The sequence below is a fragment of the Balaenoptera ricei genome, chromosome 8 (genome assembly GCF_028023285.1).
Source record: "Balaenoptera ricei isolate mBalRic1 chromosome 8, mBalRic1.hap2, whole genome shotgun sequence".
NCBI classification, from domain to species: Eukaryota; Metazoa; Chordata; class Mammalia; order Artiodactyla; family Balaenopteridae; genus Balaenoptera; species Balaenoptera ricei.
Window position 1 is genome coordinate 80,988,646 of NC_082646.1, and position 17,054 is coordinate 81,005,699.

At 34.1% G+C, this 17,054-nt stretch overlaps 1 pseudogene; it reads right to left on the reverse strand.

The window, feature by feature from the left end:
• The window catches only part of LOC132370192 (small ribosomal subunit protein uS2-like), a 30,828-nt pseudogene that overhangs the window by 11,537 nt on the left and 2,237 nt on the right, over nt 1-17,054 (reverse strand).

Below are 17,054 nucleotides of genomic sequence, written 5' to 3' on the forward strand. Positions count from 1 at the left end.
GATCATATGGTAGTTCTATTTTTAGTTTTTTAAGGAATCTCCCATAATGTTCTGCATAGTGGCTGCACAAATTTACATTCCCATCAACAGTGTAATAGGGTTCCCTTTTCTCCACATCGTCTCCAGCATTTATTGTTTGTAGATTTTTTGATGATGGCCATTCTGACCAGTGGGGGGTGATACCTTATTGTAGTTTTGATTTGCATTTCTTTAATAATTAGTGATATTGAGCATCTTTTCATGTGCCTCTTGGCTGTCTGTATGTCTTCAGAGAAATGTCCATTTAGATCTTCCTCCCATTTTTTTGATCGGGTTGCTTGTTTTTTTGATATTGAGCTGCATGAGCTATTTGTTTATTTTGGAGATTAATCCCTTGTCGGTTTCTTCATTTGCAAACATTTTCTCCCATTCTGAGGGTTGTTTTTTTCATTTCGTTTATGGTTTCCTTTGCTGTGCAAAAGCTTTTACGTTTAATTAGGTCCCATTTGTTTATTTTTGTTTTTATTTTCATTGCTCTAGGACGTGGATTGAAAAAGATCTTGCTGCGATTTATGTCAGAGTGTTTGGCCTATGTTTTCCTCTAAGAGTTTTATAGTATCTGGCCATACATTTAGGTCTTCAGTCCATTTTTAGTTTATTTTTGTGCATGGTGTTAGGGAGTGTTCTAATTTCATCCTTTTATATGTAGCTGTCCAGTTTTTCCAGCACCACTTATTGAAGAGACTGTCTTTTCTCCATTGTATATTCTTGCCTCTTTTGTCCTAGATTAGGTGACCATAGGTGTGTGGGTTTATCTCTGGACTTTCTATCCTGTTCCATTGATCCTGTTCCATTGATCTTTCTATCCTGTTCCAGTACCATATGTTTTGACTTCTGTAGCTTTATCTTTAATCTTGTTTTAGTATTTGAACTTAAGTTTGAAATCTATATTGAAATATATAGATATATAGATTATTTGTAATGATATTGATATGTTAAAATCTATTAAAATGACACAAATCTATAAATAACATAAACTACATAAATAACAATAAATCTGTGAAGATTACCAAGAATTGCATAAGCCGATTGAGTAAATTTTTTTATTTGCATATTTTGCCTCTAGTCCTTGAATATATGCTTGTTCAATCTTTATATACCTAAATTTAATTATAATTACAGATAGAGTTTTATTTTCCACACGTTCATGAAATATTATACTCTGACTTTTAACAAGCTAGTATATGCTTTTCCTCATTTTTTATGAAATTTCATATAGTTGAATATGTGCATATACACTTTGCAAGGTTAGTTTTTTTCAAAAATGGAGTTATATCCCATATGTTTGTCTATTACTTGATTTTCTCATATGACAATGCAGTACCGGGCAATAACTATAGATCCAATTCATGGTTTTTAATTATACACATATTATACGTATATATAGCTTTAATCATTTATCCCAGGTAAGTGCTACACATTATCACAGCATGTAGGATCTGTAAGTGCTGACAGCCCCCATATTTATATTTCTACACCTTGTCCAAACACAATGCATGGCTCTAGTGAAGTCCCAGTGACTACCTGAGTGAATTAATGAATGCACAAGTTATTTGTTCATTATAGAATGGCACAAATATTGCTTTTATCCAGTTAAGGCTAAAAAATAGAAACTCAACTCACTTATGTTTGGATGACACCAATTTTGTTTGAGGAAAACAATAGATTATTGAAAACTAACAAAATATTTCAAATTTAAAAAATTTTAATACCAAGACTTTAAGCTTTGTTCACAGATAAGACCTTCAGGTGTGAGATGTAAAACAGTACAAAACAGAGTTAAACTACCATACGACCCAGCAATCCCACTACTGGGCATATACCCTGAGAAAACCATAGTTCAAAAAGAGTCATGTACCAAAATGTTCATTGCAGCTCTATTTACAATAGCCAGGACATGGAAGCAACCTAAATGTCCATCGACAGATGAATGGATAAAGAAGATGTGGCACATATATACAATGGAATATTACTCAGCCATAAAAAGAAATGAAATGGAGGTATTTGTAATGAGGTGAATGGAGTTAGAGTCTGTCATACAGAGTGAAGTAAGTCAGAAAGAGAAAAACAAATACCATATGCTAACACATATATATGGAATCTAAGGAAAAAAAAAAAAAAAGGCCATGAAGAACCTAGTGGCAAGACGGGAATAAAGACACAGACCTACTAGAGAATGGACTTGAGGATATGGGGAGGGGGAGGGGTGAGATGTGACAGGGTGAGAGAGTGTCATGGACATATATACACTACCAAATGTAAAATAGATAGCTAGTGGGAAGCAGCCGCATAGCACAGGGAGATCAGCTCTGTGCTTTGTGACCACCTAGAGGGGTGGGATAGGGAGGGTGGGAGAGAGGAAGGGAGGGAGATGCAAGAGGGAAGAGATATGGGAACATATGTATATGTATAACTGATTCACTTTGTTATAAAGCAGAGACTAACACACCATTGTAAAGCAATTATACTTCAATAAAGATGTTTAAAAAAAAAAACAGAGTTAAGTTTGTAATGTAAAATTATGTTCCATTAATTTATTGATTATTATTATCACATTCATAAAAATGAAACTTTTTATACTTCTTCCAATCTTTTCAGTGAGAGCATTTCACCTAACACGACACTTAGAAAAAAAAATCTAGCTTTCCCTGAACATTTTAGACTTATGTGTTTATTTCATAAAATCTAGGTGCATATATTATATCTGCATTTTGTTTATTAATGCCTAGGTGCATCATATATTAGCGCTGCCTAATGTAGAATTGCATAGCAATGTGTTTATTATGAATCATTCATTCTACATACTTATTTGTTTATTTAAAGTGTGGATTTAAAGTTTAATATTCTTTGAGAATGGGGGCTCTTCTTTCATGCTTAAGGAATTTAGTGGTAAATTTAATTCATCAATTCAACTAATTATGGTTCACACTGTCTTCTAAACATCAGGCACTAGTGTAGGAGGTAAAATTACAGTGATAAAATCTAAATCAATGAACCTAAACTAATAATTCATAGAAAATAAAATTTAATTTTGTAATTTGCCAAGGCAGAATATTAAAAGGATTAACTTCACTATTATTTTAAATGTCAGTGATTGTAGACAGTACACCATAATCAAACTATTCTCTCCTTACCTAGTCCTGTCTGTTGGAAAATCCTCCTCTCTTTCCTGGCAAAAACTGATGTTCTAGATACCCACCAAGAACATAGGCTCACATCTATAAATAAAGTAAGCATGTCTTTCCCCTGTAGTCGTCATCTTCTTTTCCTTCTCATCCTCCTGCTCCTCCTTGTCTTCTTTCTTTCTGCTTGTTCTGTGTTTTGCTTTCCATTCTCTCTCTATCTACCACCTCTGTTCCCTCAGTTCAGTTTCTCAGATCCCTTAGGAAGGACTATATGCACTTAGTTTCCATTCCCAGGAATATGTGTTTTCAGCAGAAATGAGAAATCACTTCATTGCTAATGAAGAGGTAAAGGCAGATGGGAAGAAGGGAGAGAACAGTTTGGTATTCAAGTATTTAGTGTTTAAGGAGGTTGCTAAGGTCATGTTAATATCCTAAATTCCTGCACTTAAGCCACAGTTAAAAGGCAAAGCCAGTCTGAAACTACAACCACCAATGTCTTTACCTTTTTCTTCTGCATTGAATAGTCTCTTCTCTAACTCAGTTCACAATTTGTATATATCCTACATTTTCCACCACATGTCAACATTTCAATGTACGAACATTTACTGAAGCATGAAAATAGGTGTAGTCATGGATATATTTTGGATATGTAAAAAATTCTCTTTGTATATACTGTTAAACATTTTTGTGATATCAGAGCTTCCTGCATTCAATCAGGCAACCAATATACCACAGTAAAGAAATGCCACTAAAGACCAGAACTGTGCTACATGCTAAAAGTGACAGAAAAAAATAACTTTGAGAAAAATTTCTTTACAATTTAAAAAAAAAGTCTTCTCAACTAACCTATTTAGAATTTATTATATATATGTATTATTTTCTTCCAAATATTTTGTCAATTCTTGCCATTTGGGGGAAAGGTAACATGATGTGTTGTTTGAATTCAGGTGATCTGGGTTTTACTTTAATTCTTTTGATTATTTGCAAAATGAGACAGTAAAGTCTCTAACACTGGTTGGGTATCACTTTCCCTATCTGAAAAGGGTATGATTAATATATGTTGTTCAATGTTATTTGACAAGTTCAATGAGAGGATATGGGTATATGCATTTAAACATTATTTTACTACTCATAAGCAAGACCATCTATTAAGCTATATATTTGAAATTCACGTTCTTTCTCCATTACCAATGGACTGCTCTCTACTTTTCAAAATGTTGTATTTCTCAAGGAATTTTCAGACTACTTTATCAGACTTTAAAACTATTCTTTTTTCCTCTTTCAAGAAATGTGTTGCAATTTCTTAACTCAGAACCTTGTACTGTCCAATCTTTGTGTTATGTGGAACTGTATTCCAGGCCAATTTTTTCCTGTAGCTACATAGCTGCCTTGTAAGTCAGTGGGCAGCAAGTCATTCATTTCACCTGGGGTAAAACATTTGTTTTGTTTATTTAAACATTATAGAAGCAAGAGTTCCTTAAGCCCATTCAAGAGAAGATTCAGCTCATATTCTCTAGTATGTATCAAAAAGCAATTATAGCTTTTCTGAACAAGTTTATCACTAGAATATGTTTTCCAAATAAAGGTTTTACATAAGTCTGTTTATTAGAGAAAAGAAATGGATATTGAGAATAAGAACTAAATGCAGTTTATTAACAATTGTTGCTGACTGCTGTCTGAAAAAGAGACCTGAAAGATTACATTTTTTATCAACTGCTTATAACATATTTTTCCGGGGATGACAGATGTAAGTGCTCTAATTTCGATTGTATACATAAAGAGTTTTTGCTGTAATATTCTTGTTTCTTTTTGAGTCTCTCTTAAGCAAACTTGATATGCTGATTTGTTGACCACATATGCATTAAAATTTGTAAGAGTCTCAAAATAAACAGAAAAAGTACAGAGTTGGAAAACTGCACAGCGTATGGGGATAGTGTAAGGGGGTTGAAATGGTTGGGGTGTATAAGAAATATTTCGAAAAGAAATTAAACTTTGAAGTGAATTTATAAAGAGAAGGAGTCAGCAAAATGTTGGAATTGGGGAGGGGGAATTGGGGCAGAGGCAATGGCATGAACAAATGCATACAGATATGAGAGAACGTGGAGAGCTTGGGTATAACAAATAGCAAAAGATATCAGTGATGACCTGGCAGAAGTTGAAATATATTGGGGGGTGTTGTATGCCAGGCCTTGGTACCTTAACTTTTACTCCTCATTAGTAGTAATAGTTTTTAGAGTTTAACTGAAATTTAACATGGATGGAACATCTTAAATGAGACGTTTGTGTCCATAAACTGCACCTATGCAAAGTTCTGATTCAGGGACAATGACATTGAAAGCAGCAAGGGCAGAGTTCTTCCCTTGAAATCTCTGCAGTGAAATCCTAAGTCCTTTGCAACCTGGAAAACATATTTCAGAATGAACTGCCAGATGCTACTGGCAAGAAGTGTATTACTCAGAAGAGACTCCTATTTGCCAGTTTTAGAGGTTAAGCAACATATTCAGATGTCAAAATGCATCCCCTCCACATTTTTCTCCCTGCTGTTTTTTTTTTTTTTAACATCTTTATTGGAGTATAATTGCTTTACAATGCTGTGTTAGTTTCTGCTTTATAACAAAGTGAATCAGTTATACATATACATATGTTCCCATATCTCTTCCCCCTTGCATCTCCCTCCCTCCCACCCTCCCTATCCCACCCCTCTAGGTGGTCACAAAGCACAGAGCTGATCTCCTTGTGCTATTCGGTTGCTTCCCACTAGCTATCTATTTTACATTTGGTAGTGTATATATGTCCATGCCACTCTCTCACTTTGTCACAGCTTACCCTTCCCCCTCCCCATATCCTCAAGTCCATTCTCTAGTAGGTCTGTGTCTTTATTCCCGTCTTGCCACTAGGTTCTTCATGACCTTTTTTTTTTTTTTTCCCCTTAGATTCCATATATATGTGTTAGCATACTGTATTTGTTTTTCTCTTTCTGACTTACTTCACTCTGTATGACAGACTCTAACTCCATCCACCTCACTACAAATAACTCCATTTCGTTTCTTTTTATGGCTGAGTAATATTCCATTGTATATATGTGCCACATCTTCTTTATCCATTCATCTGATGATAGACATTTAGGTTGCTTCTATGTCCTGGCTATTGTAAATAGAGCTGCAATGAACATTGTGGTACATGACTGTTTTTGAATTATGGTTTTCTCAGGGTATATGCCCAGTAGTGGGATTGCTGGGTCATATGGTAGTTCTATATTTTGTTTTTTAAGGAACCTCCATACTGTTCTCCAAAGTGGCTGTATCAATTTACATTCCCACCAACAGTGCAAGAGGGTTCCCTTTTCTCCATACTCTCTCCAACGTTTGTTGTTTGTAGATTTTTTGATGATGGCCATTCTAACCGGTGTGAGATGATATCTCATTGTAGTTTTGATTTGCATTTCTCTAATGATTAATGATGTTGAGCATTCTTTCATGTGTTTGTTGGCAATCTGTATATCTTCTTTGGAGAAATGTCTATTTAGCTCTTCTGCCCATTTTTGGATTGGTTTGTTTGTTTTATTGTTATTGAGCAGCATGAACTGCTTGTATATTTTAGAGATTAATCCTTTGTCAGTTGCTTCATTTGCAAATATTTTCTCCCATTCTGAGGGTTTTCTTTTATCTTGTTTACGGTCTCCTTTGCTGTGCAAAAGCTTTTAAGTTTCATTAGGTCCGATTTGTTTATTTTTGTTTTTATTTCCATGTCTCTAGGAGGTGGGTCAAAAAGGATCTTGCTGTGATTTATGTCATAGAGTGTTCTGCCTATGTTTTCCTCTAAGAGTTTGATAGTGTCTGGCCTTACATTTAGGTCTTTAATCCATTTTGAGTTTATTTTTGTGTATGGTGTTAGGGAGTGTTCTAATTTCATACTTTTACATGTACCTGTCCAGTTTTCCCAGCACCACTTATTGAAGAGGCTGTCTTTTCTCCACTGTATATGCTTGCCTCCTTTATCAAAGATAAGGTGACCATATGTGTGTGGGTTTATCTCTGGGCTTTGTATCCTGTTCCATTGATCTATGTTTCTGTTTTTGTGCCAATACCATACTGTCTTGATTCCTGCTGTTTTAATAATAGGAAAACCAAAAACAGTGAAGTAGATGATCTTACTTGTCTAATTCTGGAAATCAGAAGCAGGAGAGGTAAGAGATATTTCAATAATAATTGGCCATTTATTTATGATGATATGAAGTTAAAAATAGATATTTCATTCTAAATATTCTTCTACATTTCCACAGCCACTGTTCTTTTCCAGACTTTATCACCCACTCCAAATCATTGTCGGAGCCTACCACACGGGTCCCCCCGGCCTCAGTCTTTTCCATCTGGTCTCCTATACTGTAGCTTAAATAGTTGTCTGTCCAAAATGCAACTGTGCCCATTTCCTCCTCTCTCAAATCCCTCTTATCTCTTCAAACCTTATAGGATTATGTCCAGTCTTTTTACCAGGTATACAAAGCTCTCCACAAAACATTCCCCTTAACTATCTTTCCAGACTTATCAGGAGAATGTATTAGTCCATAAAAGTGTTATATGACATTTATTTCTCCCTTTATTATCTTTGCATCCTAAATACATATTTGCATATAAGAAATGGTTTTGAAAGACAGGTTCTAGACTAGCTAAAAAGCAAATTATAGACTAATTTTCATAAAATCTTGAAAGCAAAACAGAGAGATGGGTTCCAGAAATGCTTCTGTAAAGAAAGCTTTAAGCTATAAATCAGCTCTGCTTATCATACAGAGATTAGGCAGGGGAGAATGTTTATTACACAGGGGAGAGTTCCAAAAGAAGGAATAAAGAGAAGTCACCAAGCAACAGATGATTTTTTTAAATTAATTAATTAATTAATTAATTAATTATTTATTTATTTATTTATTTAATTTTTGGCTGTGTTGGGTCTTTGTTTCTGTGCGAGGGCTTTCTCTAGTTGCGGCAAGCGGGGGCCACTCTTCATCGCGGTGCGCGGGTCTCTCACTATCGCGGCCTCTCTTGTTGTGGAGCACAGGCTCCAGACGCGCAGGCTCAGTAGTTGTGGCTCACGGGCCTAGTTGCTCCGCGGCATGTGGGATCTTCCCAGACCAGGGCTCGAATCCGTGTCCCCTGCATTGGCAGGCAGATTCTCAACCACTGCGCCACCAGGGAAGCCCGCAACAGATGACTTTAACTTAACTCTGCTGAGTAGAGAAAAAAGGGTCAACGGATTTTAAACTCACAACCCATCACTCACAAAAATCCCCTCCTCCCTTAATGAGCAGTCGAGAGAATCCAGGAATCCAGAAATATATCTTCAGTATTATTTCCTCCTGGAAAATGAAGGAGTTTCTTATAAAGCTGTAAGGTGAATGAAGTATAAAGAAAACTGTATTTTATTTTTTCTTAATAAACATAAGTTTGTTATAAAATGTACTGTTTCTCCTTTCATTAACATATGTGGTGTTTTTAACAACTATAACTACACACGCTTTGAATATGTTGGTTTATATTGGTTTGTTGCCTATCTTTGCACAATGTGAGATTTATATTGTATGATGTCTGGTTAAAATATATATATCTTTGTTCTCTTGAGGCGTGCCATGAAAACATAATATTGAGTGAAAGCTACATTGTAGGATTTCTCTGAAGCCTGTGGTCCTCAGTGCTGGGCTACGCGCCAAAATCCTTGTAAAGATATCAGAACATCTGATACTCAGGCTAAATTGATGGATGTTCTGCAACAGAAGTGTTGTGTTGGAGCCTGAGTAGCTACATATTTTTCTCAAATTTCACATGTAATTTTTTTCTGTGTGGCTACATTGCTCTGAAAATTCATGATGAAAGTAAACAGAGATGAAGAGATGAATATCGAAAAAATTATTTGAAAGTCATTTGCAACTTTAAAAAGTTCATTAACTGAAGGAAATTAAGCTTCATCTCCTCTCTTGCCTGAGATAAGCTTAATGCAATTTTTTCTTACTCCTTAGTTGTCTAATAGCGCTTAATGCCTAAGTTACAGTCCGTTTTAATAATGTTGGGTGACTGGGTAGATGCTGAGTTAGGAGGATGAATGGATGAATAGAGGATAGATAGACAGATTGGTAAGTGCATAGATATGCAGTTGTACGGATATACAGATAATACATTGCATGTATGTAATGAGTGGGAAACGAAGGATTGATCAATGAGTTGGCAAGTACCTGGGTTGATGAATGAAAAAACTGGTGAAGGAATGGATGAATGAATCTGTGAATAAAGGATGATCAAAGGAAGAGGAGCAGTAAAATTTCTAGGATCTCCTTGCAATGTCTAATCTACTAAACTGCCCAGATTAAACAAAATAAGAATTTGAGTTTTGTCATGTCCAGTAAAACAATTTCAAATTGAAGAAGTTTATTTGTTAATTTTTTGGTGTGAATACATTTTTTTGTATGTTTCAGTACATCATTGTTGTCGCTACTGAGCTCCACTGCATGAGCATGTCACAATTTAGATTTCCATTCACTTTCTCACGTTTTTAACTGTTTAATTAATTTTAAAAGTCCCTATATTAGTAAAATGTTTTCTGTTTATCAAGTGTGTTATACTTACACGATCTAACTCAATTCTCAAATATCAGTATTACCTATCAATACTGAATAGTATTGATATATGGTATTGATATAGTATTGATATATATGACAATATAGAGAATGCCATCATTATTCCCACTTTATAAGTGAGGGATGATGAAAACATCAAGAACTAATATCATTTTCAGGCCTATATGCTTGAAAACAGAACCAGAACCAGAACTCAGGACCCTGTACTCTTCTTGGAAATCTGTTTCTAGAAAAATAGTACAATTTCTTCACTTTGGTATTTCCTTGTACACTCAGGAAATGTGATGTATTAAATAAATATTTAACCCCACTTATTCATTAAAATATTTATTTAAATTAATGGCTTTTTAAATATGTACATCAGGATTCAGCAGTCTTAAGCTAGATTCCATACGTTCTCCCTCCCCAAGTTACATGCTGTAAGAAATTCGTACTTGGTTGTATGGGCATACACCCCCATCTGAATAATTCCTGATTGTCATTGATTCCATGAAACTTCTTTTAATCTCAGTCAATGTTTGAGTTGGCTATATTTGAAAATGCAAGTAAAACATACACATCATTGACATTCTTGAAGTATAGTATAAAAAGAATAAAAAAGAAAAAGATATTTTGGGCATTTCCTATTCAACAATTAAAAAGTGACTCCAAGAGTTGAAGAGACTTTTAGTTCTGGGAAACAAGATAACTATATTTCAAATAAATTTGTAGTGGTCAAATTACAAAAAATGAATTTATATATTTTAATAATAGTATTAATTATCATTATTATTATGTTTATAGTTTATTGAGCACTAACTCAATGCCACATGTTTTGATATCAATTTTTAGTACAGTATTTTTAAAGCTTACAGTTACCTTCTATGGCATGACATGGTGTAACAATCATATATTCACTCAACCAAATATGTATAGAGGTCCTTTAGTGTTCCAGGCACTGTTCTAGATGTTTAAGATATGTTTGTGAATGAAAGAGAAATGATCCCTCCTTGATCTAGCTTATATTCAATTGGGTGGAGATAGGCAGTTATTAGTAAGCAAATAAATAAACAAAATCTCAAAAAATATATTTATATGGTATATTAGAAAGATAAATGTTATACCAAAAAGCAAAAAAGGAAAGTAGAGTAGAAGGAGGATATTTAGACGGTATGGGAGAGAGGAGATTTATTTTGTAACTCTCTAGCTGTACACCTTCTTTAGCCTCCATGAACCTCACGGAGAAAGTAAAAATTGGAATACTTGCATTTAGTGTTTTAAAGGTAACAATATTTTAAATTGCTTGAAATGTGGCTGGTATATAATAAGCACTATGCATGTGTTTCTTAAAAATCATACTGAGTTCACAATAGATTATTCATCCTGTAAGACATCAACTACTAGCACAGGTTCACAAGTTCTCTGACCCTTCTCTGCCAGGTACCCCACATTTCTGAGGCTCCAGATAATTTACAGAGTTTGCATTATATCTTGATTGCTAGATCCTGTATATATTGGCTTCATTTGTAAATCCAATGGAAAATAAATAATTCACATTAAGCAATAAGGCAAGAGAACATATTCAAATCCATAAGATTATTAAAAATAAATTCACATAACAATACTTTCAGAATGATGGGGAATTTGAAAACCTAATATGTGGTAGTTTAATTATCTGCTGACTTTGAGACAATCTTTTTTGTTTTGGTTAAAGCAAATATTTTAAAAGGATTTGGGGGACAGACATCCAGTTCAGCTGTTATACTTTGTCAGTGACACACTCAAAAATTGTCTCCATTCAGCCTTCAAATGGCAGGAGGATTTGCTTAAGTAGAGAGGACCATTACATTCAATCATATTCAACTAGATAAAAGTACCTACAGGAAATATTCACCACTGACTTAGTAATTCTGACACCTATAAAATCTTGTTATGTATTTTATACCTAGTTCCTCGGTGTTATTGTTCATAATATTAATAAGCCATTATTCTTGTTTCTGGTAGAAGGAAGTGTAGCCATTTTCTGTCAGGTCAATTACGTGATGAACCATAATGGCTCCAAAAGGAGAATTTTCTGGCGTGTTCAGGAGTGAATCCAATGCAGGGGGCACGGATTTGATCCCTGGTTGGGGAACTAAGATTCTGCAAGCCGCAGGGCGTAGCCAAAAAATAAATAAAAGAAAAAACCTCTCTCAAGTACTCAACTATGTAGAGTGTACCTACTTACAAACACTAAGGCTTTTCAAACACAAATTGGAAAACAATTCTAGGTGCTTTGGAAGAGAACACAAAACATTTTTTTCTTAATATAGTATGTAGTAGAGTATCATGCATCAGCATCAGAATCATTTGTTTATTCATTAGTCATCTCTAGCTATTATAGTTTAAATGGTTTTTAAAAAGAGGCAGTTTTTATTGTGATGGAGCATATTATCTAGTGAGACTGATGGGCAATGTTAAACAATAACACAGATAGAAAAACAAATAGAAACTGTGATAAGGAAAACTGAAATATAACTGTATGCACCAGAATAGCATTGAAAATATTGAAATGCTTCTGTAACACTTGGTAAATAGTCATTACCTAGGTCACCCTGGCCCATTCCTTTGAATGTTCCTGAACTTTCCATTATTCAGAAACTAAGTATGTAATAAGTCTTCCAACAGGGCATCCCAGGACCCTACTCAAGCATAAATGAGCATCATTTCTGTTGCTATTGGTTTGTGCCTGTTGTTATATAATTTGCTATATATATATTATAATAACACACCTAGTTAACATACTTGGAAAAAATATAATATGCTAAGAGAAATATAACTATATGCCAAAATTATACTGGGGTGATCAGAGGTGGGTATCTTTCAGAAAATGGAATTTACAGCTGAAATCTAAAGAATGAATGAATTGGCCAGTAAATATTACTAATTGTAGAGTCTTTTAGGCAGAAGAAACATGGCCATGCAGTGGTCCTGAGGTATGAAAGAGGTTGGCATAGTTAATCAACAAAAGAAGATCAAAGTGGCTTTATTTTAAAGGGCTATTACATGGGGCAAGGCACATAGAAAAATGTCAATGTGGTTGTGATTTTGATATATTCCAAAGTTAACTCGGTTGATCTGAAAATGCAATATAAAATTCAACTTTTTAATAATTGATTGTGGCACAACATGCTTGGTGTTGAAGTTTTAATATATTCTGGCATGCCTACATGCCTAGTCCTAAAATTTAGTGCAGAAGACAATAAGTACTTTGAAGCTGACTGAATAGCTAAGAACATGGCCACTGCCTGGGTCAAAATATCTCTTCTGACAACAAATTCCAAGAGTAAAAGTGAAGTTCCTGGGACTTGAAATGTAACGTCAAAATACATTTTGGTGTGTTGTTCTGTGTAAGACATAGTTTTACTGGTGAATGCAAAAATGTTTAAGACACCTGTTTCCTATGAGCCTCATGAAGAAAGAGATTTCATCTTATTTTGTACTGTATTTGCTGGGTTTTCTCCAGCCAAATAAACAATGACACCAAATAAAGATATGGGGAAAGAAAAGGATGATGGTTAGGAGAAAAGAACAGAGAAAGCAAGGTAGAGGTTTTTCTTCTAAAATAGTATGCAAATTAATAATGCCTTCAATTTAATGGGTTGTTGTTAAAGCTCTGCTGAAAGATTGAATGAAGGAGGAGAATGCATATAATGAAGAAACTATATTTACCAATACTTGATAGTGCATGAATTAGAAATTAATGGCATCTATTTGTGATGGACTTCACATAGACTGTCTGTGCTTACCAGCTTGTTTGTAGAAGCTTTCTTGCAGGAAGTAGAATGTACCTAGAAGGAAATATAATGTTAAGGGTCTAGGTTGTTGTATCAATAATAATTGCTAAGCACTATTGCGCTCCATGAATATAACACAATTTGTGAATCTATTCACCTGTTGATGGACATTTGTGTTGTTTTCAGTTTTTAACCATTACAAAGTTTCTATGAACATTCATGTATAGATCTTTTATGGACATAAATTTCCCTTTTTCTTGGGTAAATACCTAGGAATGAAATGACTATTTCCCAAAGTAGTTGCACCATTTTACATTCCCACCAGCAGTGTGCAAGCTTTTCGGTTCCTTCATGTCCTCTCAAGTATTTAGTATTTAATTTTTGTCATTCAAATAGGTGTGCAGTGATATTTAATTATGATTTTAATTCACATTTCCCTGTTGACGAATGATGTTGAGCATTTTTTATGTGCTTTTTGCCATTCATATATCTTTTTGATGAATCATCTGCTCAAATATTTTGTACACTTTTTTTAAAAATCAGGTTGTACATTTTGTTACTGTTGACTCAACAGTTCTTTATATATTCTGGATAAAAGTCATTTATCAGATATATGCTTTGTATTGATTTTCTTCTGATCTTTGGCTTCTCATTTTGTTCTCTTACTAGTTCCTTTTGAAGAAATTGTTATTTTTTATTTTGATGAAGTATAATCTATGAATGTGTTCTTTTTGGATTGTGTTTCTGGTGTCATATTCAAGTAATCTTTTTTTAACACAAGGTAAAAAATGTTTCCTGCTATAATCTGTATAGTTTTAGGGTTACCATTTAGTCCTATGATCCATTTTGAGTTAATTTTTGTATATGGTGCAAGGTATGGACCAAAGCTCATATTTTTGCATATGGATATCCAATTGTTCCAACACAACTTATTGACTCATTTGTTCTCCACATGTATTTTATTTGCCCTATTATATAAAAAAACCTCAACTGTTTAAAGTATGTGTGAGTATATCTCTGGATTCTATTCTATTCCATCGATCTATTTAGACAGGTGAATTTGAGTTTTAAGAAGCCCATATAATTGAAGCATCTTTCAGACATTAAAATGAATTGGTGTCTGGCCAAGGGAAGACAGGTGAATACAAATAATTGAAGAAGCTATAGGTATATCCAAAACCAAAGTTGTTGAGTACTTCTTGTGCTTATTTATGGAGAAGAGCCCCAAGAGAATGTAGAAAATAGCAAGAAAACATTCAGCCTGGCATAATAAATAAATGAAGGATAAAGTTTTCCCCAGTGTTCTTAGAGAATAATGTTGTTAAAGAGGAAACTCTTAAAGTAGTGTCAAATCCTACGTAAAAGTAAAGTAAGTCAGGCCTGGAACAAGCCATAGATTTCTCAGCCCTTGAAAAAAACTTCATCAAAGGTATTTCTTCAAGAGAAAAAAAAAAGTTTAAAAATGAATTACCCATAGATATTCTAATTCTAAAATGCAGAAATCATAAAGAAATTGAGCCCATGGGGTAAGGTAGTCTTACAAGTCAGAGGAGTATAAGGTAGATGTTAACATCCCAATGATAAACTCTGTTTATTTCACAAGTCTACTGGAGGCCATTATTCCATTTTAAGCCATGAAGATGAAATGTTTCATAACAGAAACATTCAGAATAATGTTTAACCAAATATCTGGGCACTGTGGCCCACCTAAGTTGAAACATAAAATTAACCATTACAGTATCTAATTAAACAAAAAGTTTTATATTAACCTTTGCCACTATAGAGCTGTAAAATAGACCAGTCAATAAATAAGGTCAGCACTGCATTGAAGATTCAGTAAACACTTAACTAATTTTAGATAGTTTTTCTGACATAACACAGGAAATGTTATTAACTTCATGAAGACAACAAATTCCATGATAGACAGAAGTTTACTCCAAACACACAGTGTGCAGAAAGTTTCTGATACCCATCTTTTATGTTGTCAGTACCCTTTTGTTCTGTTTTATAAATAATGTTCATGATGAATAAAACATCAGATATTTTCTGACTCTTACAATTTCTGGATCTGTGGTGAAGGATTGAGGTTCTCATTAGAACTATAAAAAGACTATATAAAGGGCATCATAAGTGTTGTTGGAAAGTCCTAATATGATTCCTGAGACATGAAATGAGATAATGAACAAAAGAAACATGCAAATGTCTGGACTTTAAGGATGATTTGCCTTCTAGTAACTCTCTGATCCAAATGGTAAATGTAGTATGGATATGAACTGTGAATTATTTCTCCCTGTCTACTTCTTTTACTTTAATATTAAGTTTCTGTATACTTAATCCAAGTGTGATATTTTATGTGTCAACCTTGCTAGGCTATAGTACCCAGTTATTCAACCAAACGCTAATCTAGGTGTTGCAAAGATAAATATCTATATATAGATATATATAGATATTTTTTTTTGGCCATGCTGTGAGGCAGGTGGGATCTTAGTTCCCCAACCAGGGTTCAAACCCGAGACCCCGGCATTGGAAGCGTGGTGTCTTAACCACTGGACCGCCAGGGAAGTCCAAGATATTTTTAAAATGTGGTTAACAGATACAATAATTTGGCTTCAAGTAGATTATCCTTACCAATATGGGTGGAACTCATCCTATCACTTAAAGGCTCTATGAGCAAAACAGATTATTTTCCTGGAGAAGAAATTCTGCCTTAAGACTGTAGCATCAGCTCCTGCCCAAGCTTTTTCAGCCTACAGGCCTGCCCTACATAATTCAAACTTTTCAGCCCCCAAGGTACATTTTATTTATTAAGAGATTATTGCCCAATAAATGAAAGGCATAAAAGTGTTCTGAAAGATCTACTTCATACAAAAAGTTTAAAGAAGTGGCTTTCTTCTGAGAGTTTCATTTCTTCAGCTTTCTCCCAGGCACTTTATGCCAAATTATGAGGAGGCATTCAATACCTGCCACATTCCTTGGTTCACATTCATAGCTTCTCTGAATTATCTAAGCCCCAAAAGAAAATACATCAAGATGTGATAATCATAGGAAACAATATTTTCATACTCTAATTAAACTCACAAAAAAAGGCTGAATGAATTCCTTCAGGTTCCCAAAAATATATTTCCAGATGAGGGGAAAGAAAGCATAAAAATTGTTTTGGGGGCAAAGATATAAATTACTAAGATTTATAAAGTACCTATTTCACACTTTATGACCATCATTTTACACACACACACAGAGTACATATATATAGTTATACATATATACATACAAATTTGAAGCGATAATAGATTTTGGGAAGGAGGAATTAAATGGAATAGCATTTACCAGATCTTTCTGCTGAATAATTTCATTAAACATAGCTAAAAATCAACTGAAAATTATTCAAAATGTCATTAATAAATAAAATTCCATACTATCATCCCATGGACAATCTCTAAATATGTATCAATGTTTAAAATGTTAATAAATAGCCAATAATGACTGTAGAAAGTTGAAATAGCCCATTGTATT